Genomic DNA, 14648 nt, shown 5'->3' on the forward strand with positions numbered 1-14648 from the left:
TCTGAAAAACAAACAGGGTTCTAGAGGGGAGGGGGGTGGGAGGATGGGTTAGCCTGGTGATGGGTATTGAGGAGGGCACATTCCGCATGGAGCACTGGGTGTTATGCACAAACAATGAATCATGTAACACTTCATCTAAAACTAATGATGTAATGTATGGGGATTAACATAAAAATAAAAAATAAATAAATAAATAAATAAATAAGAAAAAAAAAAAGAAAACAAAAAGGAAAATGGATCCACTAGGGTATGCCATGAGGAAAGAAGAATTTTTAAAATTCTTTCTTCCTCCTATTGAAAGCTCATCTTGTTAGCACAGAAATGGCAAAGTACTGAGATGAGTAGAAATACTCTCAGCTCCTGAAGTATGGCCAACATCCCAAATCAATGATGGCCCTCATTCTTGCCAAACCTAAAATTTTTCTCAACATGATGCCCTAAGCAGTTATATTAGATGACTGGAATTGGCAAGTGTTTAAAATCCTTTACCGTCATTATCTTCGCACCCCAGCAGAGCACTGCCTATCACCCATGTCAGAAAACTCCTGCTTATGGGTAGAGTATGTGGGAGGTGCTTTAGCTTTCCTCCTTAGAAGTTGGAATCTGTAGCCAACATATCCCCATATTCTGATCTATTTTTTGACTCAGGGATGTGGCCTTGGGCCACAAAAATTGAGAGTATCAGAAAAGTCTTGCTCATGAGATGCCTGGGTGGCTCAGATGGTTAAGCATCTGCTTTTGGCTCAGGTCATGATCCCAGGGTTCTGGGATCGAATCCCACATCAGGCTCCTTGCTCAGCAGGGAGCCTGCTTCTCCTTCTGCCTGCCCCTCTACCTGCTTGTACTCTTGCTCTCTCTCCTGCGCTCTCTCTGGCAAATAAACAAATAAAACCTTTAATAAAAAAAAAAAGTCTTGCTCGACTCTTCATGAGGTCTCTTCTCCAATTCTTGCCTCTTCTCTTATGTTTAGACTTAAAGTCAATGAATGGGCAGCTCAGCCTATTTTCCTCATGGTTACCTGATACTTAGGCCACCGAATCTCACCTGTTCTAACTTCCATCTAGAAATATGCTTAGCCACTTTGTATAACCAAGTTCACCAGGCAGGTTTATACAACGTGCACCAGAGAATGAAGTAACTCCCACAAAAATAAAAAGAACATACAAACATTCTGGATAAATGCTAAAGCAGACAGGAAGTCAGGACAACAGGCATAAACTAGGACTTTGTTCAGTGAATCTGGATGTAAGGCCGCTTTAGTCAATAGTATCTGTAAGTACACAATAATAGTCCCATACCCACAGAATGTAGGAATCACAAGTATATCTTAGGATCAATATGACTTCACATTTACACCTCAGCCTAATATCTAGACTTGATGCAGTTTAAGTAACTCTCTGGTCCCATTAAGAAAATGACTTCCTCCCCCTCCCAAAATACCCTGGGATCTTTTTTAAAAAAATACACATGGCACGTGACACCCTTACCCCATAGGGAGAATAGGGCTGCCCCAGTAATGGAGATAAGATGGAGCTAACCGTGGCCATTTAGATGCTCCTCAATCCCTAGAAGTGGGCTCTAGGGAGGAGTTTTTAAATTCCATTTAACTCCAGGTCTTTATCTCCTGGAAACTGGCATATGTGGTTGGCATTTGGTTTTGGGATTAGTCTGTATTTTCTAGATGCTGCAAGTGAGTCTTGGTGCAGCAATTTGTCTTGTTGACCCTTTGGAACATTAGAGAAGTGGAACACATTAGAGAGCTAGTATTGGATGGACCCGCTGGGGGGAAGTAGCTGCAGTAGAAGATGCCATCTGTAGCTATGGAAGAGGAGACCCAGGTTCCGTCCCAGCTCCTTCAGCTTCCATGGTGCCTACTGCTGGGATCAAGCGGAATAAGAGGAAAGAAGGTACATGTGCATTCCTATGTTTATTGTAGCATTATTTACAGTAACCAAGTTATGGAAGCAGCCCAAGTGTCCATCAATAGATGAATGGATAAAGAAGATGTGGTGTATATATACTCAAGGGAATATTACTCAGCCATAAAAAAGAATGAAATCTTGCCATTTGCAACAACATGGGTGGAGCTAGAGAGTATTATGCTAAGTGAAATAAGTCAGTCAGAGAAAGGCAAATACCATATGATTTCACTCATATGTGGAATTTAAGAAACAAAACATATGAGCAAAGGAAAAAAAAAGAGAGACAAACCAAGAAACAGACTTTTAACTACAGGGAACAAACTGATGTCTACCAGAGGGGAGGTGTGTGGGGAAATAGGGGAAATAGAGGTGGGGATTAAGAGTATGCTTATCATGATAAGCACCGAGTCATGTACAGAATTGTTGAATCACTATATTGTACACCTGAAACAAATATAACATTGTATGTTAACTATACTGGAATTAAAATAAAAAAATTGATTTTTAAAAAGCATACTAAAAAAAAGAAGATGCAAAGGGAGATTCTGACATATTTGAGAATTTGAGAATTTTTTTTCTCTGTGGCAAAGGGGTTACTGATGAAAATGGGAGGGTTTACACTACAATAACTTGACAACGTGGTGGCAAATGCCGGTGTTTCTTGTGCAGTCACGACTTGTTGCTCTTGGATGTCCATTATGTAGTCTTCAGCTTGTTAGCCTTGTGAATATGAGAGAACACAACTTTTCATCCTAGTGTAGAGAATGTGGGGCAGCATGAAAGAGGCATTTGTAAAGCCCTTGGGAGTGTGAACTCCCATCTCAGTGGGCTCATGAAGGAACGAGTGGGACATGGGAATAGTGGAAAGGATTAGAGATATAGCACTGCCAAGATACTACTAGGGCTTTTCTGATAATTCATGATTTTCTCTCTAGCTGGGGACATTACGCCTCTGGTGGGTCTGGTCATTGAGCGCACTGGACTAACTGGAGAGAAACAAAAAGGATGGCCTCTAGAGGGCGCAGTAGGTCTCACCTCTGGTGGAAATCAAGTCAAGGGCATGCTTGGATTATAGTTCTCCAGATAGAGGCAGGTTAAAAATTCTGGTGTCTGAGTAGCAGGTTCTGCTTAGACCCTCCTCCCTTTGCATCTTCTGTTTTGAGGATCCTACTTTGGGCCTTTTCATCTCCTAAATAAAGAGTGGCTAAGAAGCCAGCCACCATTTGCCCTTGAAAGGCCAGTGAAAAGTGAAGGGTAGCACGTGTAGTTAAAAAAAAAAAAAAAAAGCTTGGGTAGGTGGCTTATTCAGGCTGCCCTAAACTTCAGGGAGTGAACTTGTCCTGCTCCAGAATTAGGGCAGACCAAAGTGTACCTTATAGGGCAGTTAGCCTGCTTCTGACCGAGGATTTAAGCCAAATGGAATTTCTGGCTCACATATCATCCACCCCAAACTACCAAGACATTTATTAGGGTTTGGGGCCATAGTTCATAATGAAAAGGGGGAGAAGGGGCATCTGCCTGCCTGTGGACCTCACAGATCCAAGAAAGCAGCTACACCAGATCCAGGGTCAGTTGGTTGAGTGTCCAGCTCTTGATTTTGGTGCAGGTCATGATCTCTTGGGACATGGGATCAAACACCGCATCAGGCTCCATGCTCAGCAGGGTGCCTGCTTGAGGATTCTCTCTCCCTCTCCCTCTGCCCCTTCGCTCTCTCTCTCTCAAAAAAGTAAAATAAATCTTTTAAAAAAATCTTAAAATAAGCAAACAACCAAACAGAAGCTCCAGAGGTCCTATCCTGGTTTCTTATAGACACAACCAACCATTACCATCTTCAGTGTACAGATGAGGCCATATGGCTTAGAAGTAGCAGAACCAGGCTTGACCCTTCCCTCCAACTCTTGTTCCCACTGCTCCCCTGGTGTGGGAGTCAAGACACACACATTTCAGCCCTGCCTCTGCCACCTTCCGAGGGACATCAGGAAAGCTCGTGCTCTGCTCACTCTCTCCCTGAGTCTCAGTTCCCTCATCTGACAAATGTATGGCTCACACTAGGCCTTCTTCAAATCTGACATTTAATGATTTGCTACATTATTACAGCTCTTACTGTTTTGATTGAGGGATTTGGCATTTTAATCTTCTTTAAAAAAAAAAAAAAGCATCAAATCAGGAATTCAAGCCTGTAGCCAATGAACTTTCCGCCCCCGTTATGAGAAACAATCCCCAGAATCCCAAGGAAACCGAGGTCCAGGATTTCCCCCCGGGGAGGATTCTGCATGCGCATAACCTATTTTGCCTTGTAAAAAATAAAACTCTTGTGACGTCCTTCCCCCCAGTAAAGTCAATGACTTTCAACTTCCCTTCCCTTTCCTCATCTTCTCCGAGTCCAAGGCAAATTAAAGCAGGAGGAATTAATCTTCTCCCCAGATGTTTTGATCACAGAAGGGCCACATGTGTGCACACATTCCTGGATATTTTTAGATATTTACAGGCTCCAAAGTTCGAACTGCTTGTTCGCTCTGCGCTTTGTGACCGCTGCGAGTCGCTCTTGCCGGAACGTCAGACACAGGGCTGCAGGGACAGGGCCTGGCACAGGGAGGCTGGCAGGGCCCCTGCGCTCAGCCACACTCCCAGAAGCTGTGCAGAGCGATCCTTGCAGGCTGTAGCCTGCAGGTCCTGAGGCTTCTCCAGTCACCAAGAGGGAACAAAGCACTGCCATTTAAGAATTATGGGTTCCACGGGCTCCCCCCCGGAGGGTTCTGGTGGCACGTCCCCTGAAAACATCCCAAAACCCCAATAAAGAGGTAGCAAGTTAAAGAGGGCAGAAGGTCAGGAGATGTGCCTCTGGCTGGCTATAGGACTAGTTACTTTTCTTTACTGGGCCTTAGTCTCTCTATCTGCAGAATGGGATGCATCATACACTTTGCACAGAAGTCTGCAAACTATGGTCTGCAGGTTGGCTGCCTGTTTTTGTGAATATAGTTGTACTGGGACAAAGTCAGTCCCATCTGTTCATGTATTATCTGTGGTCAAGCTGACTAGTTGCAACAGGAACCACATGGCCCACACATCTGAAATAGTTACTCTCTGGCCCTTTAAGAAATAGCTTGCTGACCCCTGATGAAACAGGCTGCATTCAGCACTCTGGGACAAAGTCATCTGACCGCCAGCAGCCCGGACTCTCCTTTCTCTGGGGGAGGGGCAATAGAAGTTAATGTCCCCAGGAGCAGCTAGCAGCCAATGACAGTTGGAAGTTGCGGGTAGCTACCCCTGCTTCCTGACCTTGAAGGTGGGAAAATCCTGTAATGTGTTTCATATTGTCTCCTAGATGTCCCCAGTAGGATTACACCCCAGATACCCACACCAGTTGCCTCCTCATCACCATACCCTGTATCAGCTTCCTTCCTTTCCCGGTCCTCTCTCCACTGTCCCATGGGTGCTGCCTGCGATCCATTCCCCCAGAACCTCTAGCACTCAAATCTTTGACTCAGAGTTGGCTTCTCAGGGTATGCAGCCTAAGTCAAGATATAAGTCTTGTGCACCTTCTTTTTTTTTTTCTCCCTTGGCTGACACCTTACCATTGACTTCTGGGCTTAGATGAAATGCCACAAGGCAGGATGTGGGCTTTTTCCCAATGGCCACCATAGTGCTGGATGACTCACCCTGGAGTGGAAGGGGAGTTTGTTCTCCATGGGGTGGACCTTGACCATGGGAGGAAAACTGGCAGGCACATATCCCCTACTTTCTTCTTCCTTGGGCTTCTGGCAAGTGTGGCTTCTCTTTGCAAAACTTCCAGGGAAATTCTGTGTGCTGAGAAAGCATGACTGCCAAGAGACCTACTGTGTTTCTTTGGTGCCTTGTTGAGTACTTGCGTGGTAGATAAACCATGCATCTTCCCTCCTGTCACTTCCTAGTTTTTTCCTAACCCTAACCACCCTGTGTTTGTGCTTCCCAAGTAAAGTCTCAGTACTGTGATCCTTGACTCAGGCTCTGTTTTCCAGAGGCCCTGAGCCAAGGCATGGTATTGATTTAAATAGCTCTAAGGACTCTTTCAGTTCTGAAACACTAGACTTGTTCTAAATTCCTTTCTTTACATACCTAGGGATGAAAAAAAATTGTGTGTCCACTGTACTGTACACAAAGCACATTTTAATTCCTATAGAGACGAGTTTCTGAGGTCAGGGGTCTTGCCAGGGGTCTTGGTGGTTACAATTCAAATCAGACCAACAGAAGCTATTATAATAATAATTATTTACAATATTTTTAAAGTTCTATATGCTAGTTTTTAGGTATTTGATCCTCATTTAAACCTCATTGGGTTCTATTATTACCCTCCTTTTTTACAAGAGGAAAATGAAGTTCAGGGTAAGTCATTTTATCCTAAGTTGTACAGTAAGTGGCCAAGCCAGGATGGGAAACCAGGACTTATAGGTTCCAAAGGCTATGTTCACAATTATGTGCTTTTACTACGTCTAATACAAACAAATACAATACCTTTTCAAAGCTTTTTCTTTGAATAGACGCTCCACCAATGAAGGTATGTGGATGGCAGATAAGCACATTAACAGATGCTCAACATCATTAGTCATTAGGAAAATTAAAACCATAGTAAGCCAAATCACTACACCCCCACTAGAATGGCTTAATTAAAAAGATGAACCACACTGAGTGTTGGTGAGGATGTGGAGGAACAGGATTCCCATATGCCACTGTGGGAAGGTAGAGTGGCACAACTAATTTGGAAAACAGTTTGACAGCTTCTTAAAAAGTGAAACATAAATTGACCATGTGACCAAGCCAATCCACTCCTAGGTATTTACCCAAGAAAAATGAAGACATATGCTCACACAGAGACTTGTCTTTGAATGCTCATGGTTACTTTATTTGTAATAGTCCCAAACTGAAAACAACCCTAATGTGTCTCTCGGCAGGTGAATGGATAAACAAATTGTGGCACTCTATCCATAAAATGGAATACCACTCCGTAATAAAAAGGAGTAAACTTTTGATACATGCAACAACATGAACAAATCTCAAAATAACTATGAAAGAAGCCAGATGGGGGCTCCTGGGTAGCTCAGCTGATAAAGCCCTGCCTTTGGCTCAGGTCATGGATCCTGGGATCGAGCCCTGCGTCAGGCTCCCTGGTCAGCCAGGAGTTTGCTTCTCCCTCTGCTTGCCGCTCCCCCTGCTTGTGCTCTCTCTGTCTGTCAAATAAATACATAAAATCTTTTTTTTTTTTTAAGAGTTTATGTATTTATTTGACAGAGACACAGTGAGAGAGGGAACACAAGCAGGGGGAGTGGGAGAGGGAGAAGCAGGCTTCCCACTGAGCAGGGAGCCCAATGCGGGGCTCGATCCCAGGACCCTGGGATCATGACCTGAGCCGAAGGCAGACGCTTAACGACTGAGCCACCCAGGCGCCCCAATACATAAAATCTTAAAAAAAAACAAGAAACCAGATAAAAATGAGTACATACCGTATGATCCCATTTATATAAGTTCCAGAAAATGTAGTAATAACAACAGAAAGTAGGTCTGTGGTTGCCTGTGTGTGTGCAAGACAACTTTTAGGGGCAGTGATATGTTCATGATCTCAGTTGTGATGGTTTCATGGGAGAATACCTGTGTCAACTCTCATCACACCCTATGTTTTAAATACATGCCGTTTATTGTAGGTCAATTATATCTCAAAGCTGCAAAGAACAAAAACAAATTCTATGGAGAACTGAACACACAAGACGTGGCTTGGAGAAATGCTCTTTTAAATTGGCTTTTGGGATTGTCCATGGAAATCAAACCAATGGTGAAGGAATGGGCTGATTGATCTTGTCTTGGCTGACTCAAAATGGTGCGGCCCAAAGAGAGAGGGTAGGGATGCAGTACTTGGCAATTTGGTGACAGACCTTTTACCTCCTTGAGGCTCAATGTCCTCATCTATAAAATGGGAATGTCTTCGGTTGCCCCACATTCTCCACGAAACCGATTTGAGGAAAAGTAAGTGACCTTGCTTTCAAGTAGTGAATGACCAAACTTCCTCATCCATATACCATGCCCCTGCCAAGCAGTTGGTAGCAATCCCAGTCCTGGGTGCCATTGGCCCATCCTGGGGGAAGTGCTGGGAGCTTACAGCCCCGACCTCTGGAATCGGCACAGACCATTTCCATTTCAGTCTCTCAGGCTGACTGCTCCTCCGTGACTTTGTTCCCAGACCTTGTTCGGCTGGCCCCTTAGGCTTCATTTCATGTCCCTGCTTCCCAGCTGCTTTTGATGGCCCAACTGGCTTCTGCATGTTCTCCAGCTCCCCATGTATCTACTGCCATTGAGGGACAATAGGCTGGACCTGCCCACCCACCTAAGATCTAGGAGAGAGGGGGGTCCCATTGTTCAAGGCCTCCCCAGGCCCCAGGGAGACAGACCTGCCATCAAGGGAACTCACAGTCTGGTGGGAGAAACAGACTCACAGGCCTACTATACCAGCACCTGTCCTGTGTGGTGCTTTATGGTAGAGGTGTCCTGTGTCGCCCCAGGGACAGTGGGGTGGGGGGGTGCAGGGTAGCAATGGGGGGTGGGTCTCAGATGAGGAAATGGCTCCGCTGGACCCAGAAGGATGGATGAGTACTTTTCAGATGGAAGTCTCAAGACAGCATTTCAGACACAGGACGTCCTCGAGAGCCAGCAGGAGGTGAGGTTAAAGGGTGAACCAGGGCCGGATCAGGGAAGGAAGGCTTGCCATGTGTGCCAAGAGGTTTGGGTCCAAATCTGTGGGAACTGGGCAGGTGCTGAAGGACTGTAAGCCTGAGAGTGACAGTCACAACTTGCTCCCGTGGGGCAGAGGCTTCCTTTGGAGGCCCTGCTCAAATCCTCCCTGGGAGGGGTGGTTTCTCTCTATGGCAGGGTTTTTATCTGAGGCACTCTTGACAGGTGGGGTTGGAAAAGGCTTTGATCTCGGTGCCTGCTCGTAGGATGTTCAGAGACAGCCTCTCTGGCCCCGGGGTGGCAAATTGCTCTCTATTGAGAACCACCGCTCTACAGTTGTTTTCTTATTTGTTTGTTTCTTTTCGAGTCTGTATACACATGGCCCTGCCGGTATTTGCCTTCTTCCCTCCTTCTGAGGCCTGGCTCCTAACACCTGGCTTCTAGCCTCTCCACGAGGTGCGCAGCTGAATGGTGCTCTTGGCTGCTTGCGCGGCCTTGTTCCGGCACCTTGTTTCGGGTGGCCCAAGCTCCCCGTTCACGGGGGCTCTGGCTGGGGCTGGCTGCAGGAGCCAGCTGTCAATAGCTCTGTCCACTGCTGCATCCAGCAGGACGCCTACTTCTCGGTGGGGCACGCCACGTGGTGTCGGGGAGACTCCCGGAGGGGGTCCCACCTTAAGGTCAGCAAGGACCGGAGCCGTCCAAGCCTGTCGGCCCTGAAACCTCCGTGCCTGGGCCCCGCTGTCTGCCAAGCTTCCAGCCTGGAGGGACGAGGGAAGCCTGCCAGGGAGAGGGCACCAGGCTGGGGACAGAGGGCGGGTGGTGGCAGCTGGAGGCCATGTGACCGCTGGAGGCTATGCGTGTCACAGGGCAGATCTGGGCCACTGGCTCATTCTTGGGCTCAATCTGAGAAGGGTTCACATGACTTCTCGGTGGGAGCCTGCGTGTCGGGGCAGGAGAGGAGGTGGGAGGGAGGGGGAAGTGATTTTAGGATCCACGCTGGAAATACAAAATACATTTGTGAATCACAAGCAGACAGTCATCATATGACCCCCCGGCTTTGCCAATGCAGAAATCAGGTTAAGGCCACAAAAAATGCGTCCCTTGGCCTGCACAGAGCAGGGAGCCGAGAGGGGCACTAGGATTAGAGTAGGAGGTGAGGGAGCCAGCCATGCCACCCGCAATGGCAGCAAAAGCACCACACAAACCAGCCCCCAATTCTGGATCTTTCCATGTGCTTGCTCCTATGTTAATCTCACTACAGCCCCCCACTTCCCAGTGAGAAAAGCAAGACCAGAGGATTCCTCTACACTCCCTCTTCTCCCTTCCTTAGGGTTTCAAGGGCTGGCTTACTCTGGTTTTCATTTTGTTTTTGTCCCCCCCCCGCCGTCAGCTCCCCTACCTCACACAGCCCCAAAAGGTACACTGCTGGTAGGTCCTTCTTGTTGACAGGACAAGGCGAAGGCTCCTAAAGTCACCGTGCCTCCGAGGAAGAGGCCTTGGTGCTGCTGGGGTACAGGATCCCCTGGCAGCCGGAGACCAGAGTCAGGCAAGTTCTAGAAACAGGGCGAGAATGCCCTGGAGGCTTCTCCCCGCCCCCACACCCCTGCCCCCCCACCCCAGGAATGAGAGGAAAGCCCCAGGGTTCCTCTGGTAGCCCCACCTCCCGGCCCTCAGTGCGCCAGGAGCTTTATTTAGTGGCATTGAAACCCCACGGCCTGGATCAGGACTCCTAAGCCCATGTCCTTACCGTCAGAGAGGACAAAATCTTGTGAGCAGGCTCTGTCCCCTCCGGGAAAAGATCCACCTCTCCCGTGCTTGCTGCATGTTTCACCTCTAGGGTTATTATTTTCAAAATAACATTTAGTATATTTAATCTGATTACATAAGCCAGGCATGTTCAGTGCAGAATATTTGGGAAACCCAGAAACGTATAAAGGAGGAGATTAAAAATTCCCCATCACCTCACCAGTCAGAGACAGCCTCTGTGACAGTGTTGGTATATAGCTTTCTCATCTATTCTTGAGTCCCGGGTATGCATCTAACCATAAAAAGTAACACCAGAGTCATAGTTTAGATAAATTTTTAAAAAATTTTTTGAGGCAAAACATATATAGTAAAAGGCCCAAATCTTAAGCTCAATATATTTCTACATATTGTTTGCACCCATGAAACCATCAAATCGAGATAGGGAATGTCTCCAGATTCCAGAAAACTCACGCCTGCCCTTTCTCGGTCAATAATAACACTCCACTTCTGAGATGTAGCCGGTATTCCGACTTCCAACCTTTCACATTAGATTTGCCTCTTCCTGAGTCCCCCAGAAATGGGTTCACCCAGTATTTACGCTCTTGTGTCCGGCTTGGCTCACCCAGCCGGCGGCATCCACCCCAGGGGCTGGCCCGCAAAGGCGCTCAGGGCTGGCACCTGAAATGTACGCTGGGGGCAGTGAAGTCGTTGCACCAGGGAGTGAACGCGTGAGCAAAGAGGCTTGGGTTATGGGGTGGTCTCCTGTGTGTTTTGGTCACCATCTGGTGGTCCGTGTGCAGAAGGGAGAGCAGTCAGGTGGCTGGAGGAATTATCCTGGTGGGATTCGATGAGCCTGAGCCAACGGGTGGCCATGGGGGCGGGCGGAGGGAGCCGGTTGTGCACGCTTGTCTGCCTGGCACTCACGAGGGCTGGGCCGGCGTCCTGTGAGCCGCAGACCGGGAGGTTTTGTAGAAAGCCCATGAGAGCGGCCACTCGGCAGGGCAGCGGCCTCACTGTCACAGCGTCCCAGGGCTCGGGGCGGAGCGCCCCCCGGGGCCAGCGCCCTGTGCTACTACTGCAGTTGGGAATCATGCGCAGCAGTGACTTGGGGTGAGGGCAGGGGGCCCCAGGTGTCCCTGAAGGGCCCGCCCCTGGAAAATCCAATCACTCGGCTCCCGAAGAAATGGGTGCCGTGGTCCTGCACCCCAAGAAAGAGATGTTTGCTCTCTAGGTCAGAATCACAGTGAGCTCCCAGCCAGTGTAGCTCATTTTATGATTCCAAGGCCTCAACATTAGAAAGGATCCATCTCCTGCCCCATCGGGGGGCTTGAAACCGCCCCCCCCTTTGACATTCTTTCCAACACAAGCTCAGCTCCCTTTGCCCTTCCCTGCAGTCGCCACTCCGGGCCTAGCCACCGTCCTGGCTCAGCTGCCCGTGCTGGCCGCCTCCTTCCTCCTTGGCTCCTGGGTCGTGCTGTCCGCTCTGCTCTGCAGCCAGGGGTCAGGAACTCTCCACGGCTGGGGCCTTGACGCGGTGGTGGGCCGCTCCAGGAGAAGGAGCAACATGAAACACTACTGCAGGGGGATGGCCCCATGGTCAGCAAGAGAGCTGCTGGGCCATGCGGGTGGCAGAGGGAATGTAGGAAGTCAATTTTCCATAAGCTCGTGAACTATTGGGGTAGAAGATTGTCATGTTGTAAACTTATAAACCCCAGACGAGCAGGCCTTGAACAAGCTGTTAGAATCAACAGTGTTGATGACTGAGAGTGTGCACAGGGCCTGATCTGGCACGGTTTGTCATGTTGTCCCAGAGAACGGCGACATTTCACATCAGCAGTATTTGGGGGTTCTCCTCAGCTGACTGGTGCTGTCCTAGGCTGGGTGATTCAGTGGTCAGGCTTGCTCGGCTGAGGGGGTGTGGGTCATGACAAGATATGTGTCCCCATCTGCCAGTTCAGATGGAGGGCCAAATCACAGGGTCAGTAATGCCTCCTGGCCAGAGGATGTGAGCTGAGCAGCTGTCCCTGCTGTACCAGCCAGGAGAGGTCCTCTTACCAAGGTGGCCAGGTCACCACGGGGAGCGTGAGTTCCCTGTGGCCAGAGGCGTGAGCCCCCGGTGGCAGGGCTATGGTTGGAGGGAAGCAGGGAGCCTGTTCTTGGCCCCCCACCCAGCGCTGAATCCAGGAAGCTGGAAAGGAGGCCCTTGGGCCAGGATGGAGGACAGCCTGCCACGCTTGGTGGCCAGAGGGGTGGGTTCTCGGTGCACATGGGGACAGCTGGGAGAAGAGACAGAACTGAGTGTGTGGCGGTTAAACAATTCCTAGATTGCAGAACATCGCTGAGCTTCATTTTCCTCATTTGTAGAATGAGTAAAATGAGATGAGGGGCGCAAATTCCCCATAAATGGAATGATTGTATATGAATCTAAGGCATTATTTGCCCCAGAAGTTTTTGCATTTAAATCAGCAACTGGGAGGAAGACACTGGATGCAGGCTTGTCAGATGGGTACAGAAAATAAAGCTGGGGAGAGTGGTTGGGACAGATAAGGGGGACCTTGAATGGCAGGATCGACGCTACCCTGGTTTCTCCCCGCTGAACGCCCTCTCCATGTGACCCTCGGAAAACCGGAAAACGCAGTTCCCCTAAAGGAGCCCCACGCTTCCTGATGTGGCCACTGCCTCTCTCTCGCTCAGGGTTTCCCAATCTCGGCACTCCGTCATTCTTTGTTGTGGGAGCTGCCCTGAGCATTGGAGGATGTTTAGCAGTATCTCTAGCCTTCACCCACTAGATGCCAGGACCACCACCCCTCTTCCTCCGTGACAGCCAAACACCCCTGGGGGACAAAGTCACCGCTGGTTGAAACCACTCCTTTGCACGTCTCCGCATACAACATAGGCGGCTCTGGTCACGCCGAAGTACACGCGGCTCCTTAAATAAAGCTTTTCCACATCCTTCCCACACCTTCACATACACAGATCCCTCCCTCCACCAGTCCTTCCCACTCCCGCCTTTGGAGCTTCGTAAAATCCAGCTCATCTTTGAGAACTCATCTTAAACATCCCTTCTTTGAGGACACCGTCCCTGAGGCTGCCGGGCAGCTCGTGGGCTCACAGCATACTTCTGGAGCCCTGGCTGCATGGATGTTCATTTTTTTTTTTTTGCTTGCGATTGTCTCTCCCATTGGACTTTAAACTACTTGAGGGCAAATCCCGGATCTCGTTCCTCTTTGCTCCCCAGTGCCTGGTACACGGCCTGGCACAAGGTGGGACTCAGCAAATACCATTTCATGAATTGCTATTCGCTGGTCACAGGCTATAGAATGCTCCAGTCCAAATGAGAACAGTTTCTGGATCTTAATAAAGCAGAGTCTAGTGGTGCACCCTTAAGCAGCACAAGACAATCTATCTCATCTCTTATGCGGAGAAGAACCAACTTATTATTATTTTAATCTCCGGGATGCTAGAGAGGTTTGGGGGAGTTTCCTCCCGTGACTCTGCCCTAGAGAAAACACTGGCAAGGCTTTAGGAGGTAGCACTTTCTCTTTGAAAGATGCTGAGGATAGATAGCCAACCCCAGCCAAACTTTTCTCCTTGCTTCCCTCCAAAGCAGGGGACTCCACTTCATCTTTCTTAAATGCAGATTGGATCCCTCCTGTCCCAGAGCGAAGCCCCGCCCCGCGGCTCCCAGCACCCTGGGCTACGGGACTTTCTCCAGCTCTCCCCTCTGCATTGTCAAAACGGGAACAGACTGCGCAGAAGGAACGCGTTTGGTGCTGAGACCAGAGCCAGGGCAATAAGCAGCAGATCCAGACAATCTGCTCCGCTTCTCCCAAGGAGAGAGGAAAGGTTTTTATTCCTTGCTGACAACCAAGTCAGCGATAGGAAAATCTCTGAGTGACCAAAGCTCAGCAAAGCAAGAGACGCACACCCTACGTTGGTGCGCCTTGAAAATTAAAGAACCTCTGGCTCTAAATGGCCAGGCTTCAGTGTGTGTGTGTGTGCGTGCGTGAGTGCGTGTGTGCGTGTGTGTGTGTGTGTGTGTGTGTGTTGGAGGCGGGGGTGATGGTTGCGTACTAAAAGAAAAGTCCTGGACTCTCAGATATAAAAAGCCATCGAGTCCAACCTCCACCCAGGAGGGAACCATGTTGACGATCTGTCCTACCCAGCTTGGACACCTTCCATGACAGGGACCTCTCACGACCACAGCATATGTTAGCTACCTCTTTCTAATAGAAAGCTTTTGGTCACTCTGATGGCTTATCCTTTTGTTCTAAGTCCAATTCT

The 14648-nt window shown here is 48.8% G+C and overlaps 1 long non-coding RNA gene across 2 annotated transcripts; it reads right to left on the reverse strand.

Moving 5' to 3' along the window:
* Positions 1–6774: 6774 nt before the first annotated feature.
* On the reverse strand, positions 6775–10195 carry LOC115943414 (uncharacterized). 2 transcript variants are annotated; one of them, XR_014140076.1, is made up of 2 exons: positions 10018–10195; positions 6775–7126 (listed from the first exon to the last, which is right to left on the reverse strand). It is a non-coding gene; the product is annotated as an uncharacterized LOC115943414 (long non-coding RNA). The 2 variants fall into 2 exon arrangements; XR_004077993.2 differs by lacking the exon at positions 6775–7126 and adding an exon at positions 7570–9614.
* Positions 10196–14648: the final 4453 nt, after the last annotated feature.

This window comes from Leptonychotes weddellii, chromosome 14 (genome assembly GCF_054177405.1).
Source record: "Leptonychotes weddellii isolate Sample4059 chromosome 14, ASM5417740v2, whole genome shotgun sequence".
NCBI lineage: Eukaryota > Metazoa > Chordata > Mammalia > Carnivora > Phocidae > Leptonychotes > Leptonychotes weddellii.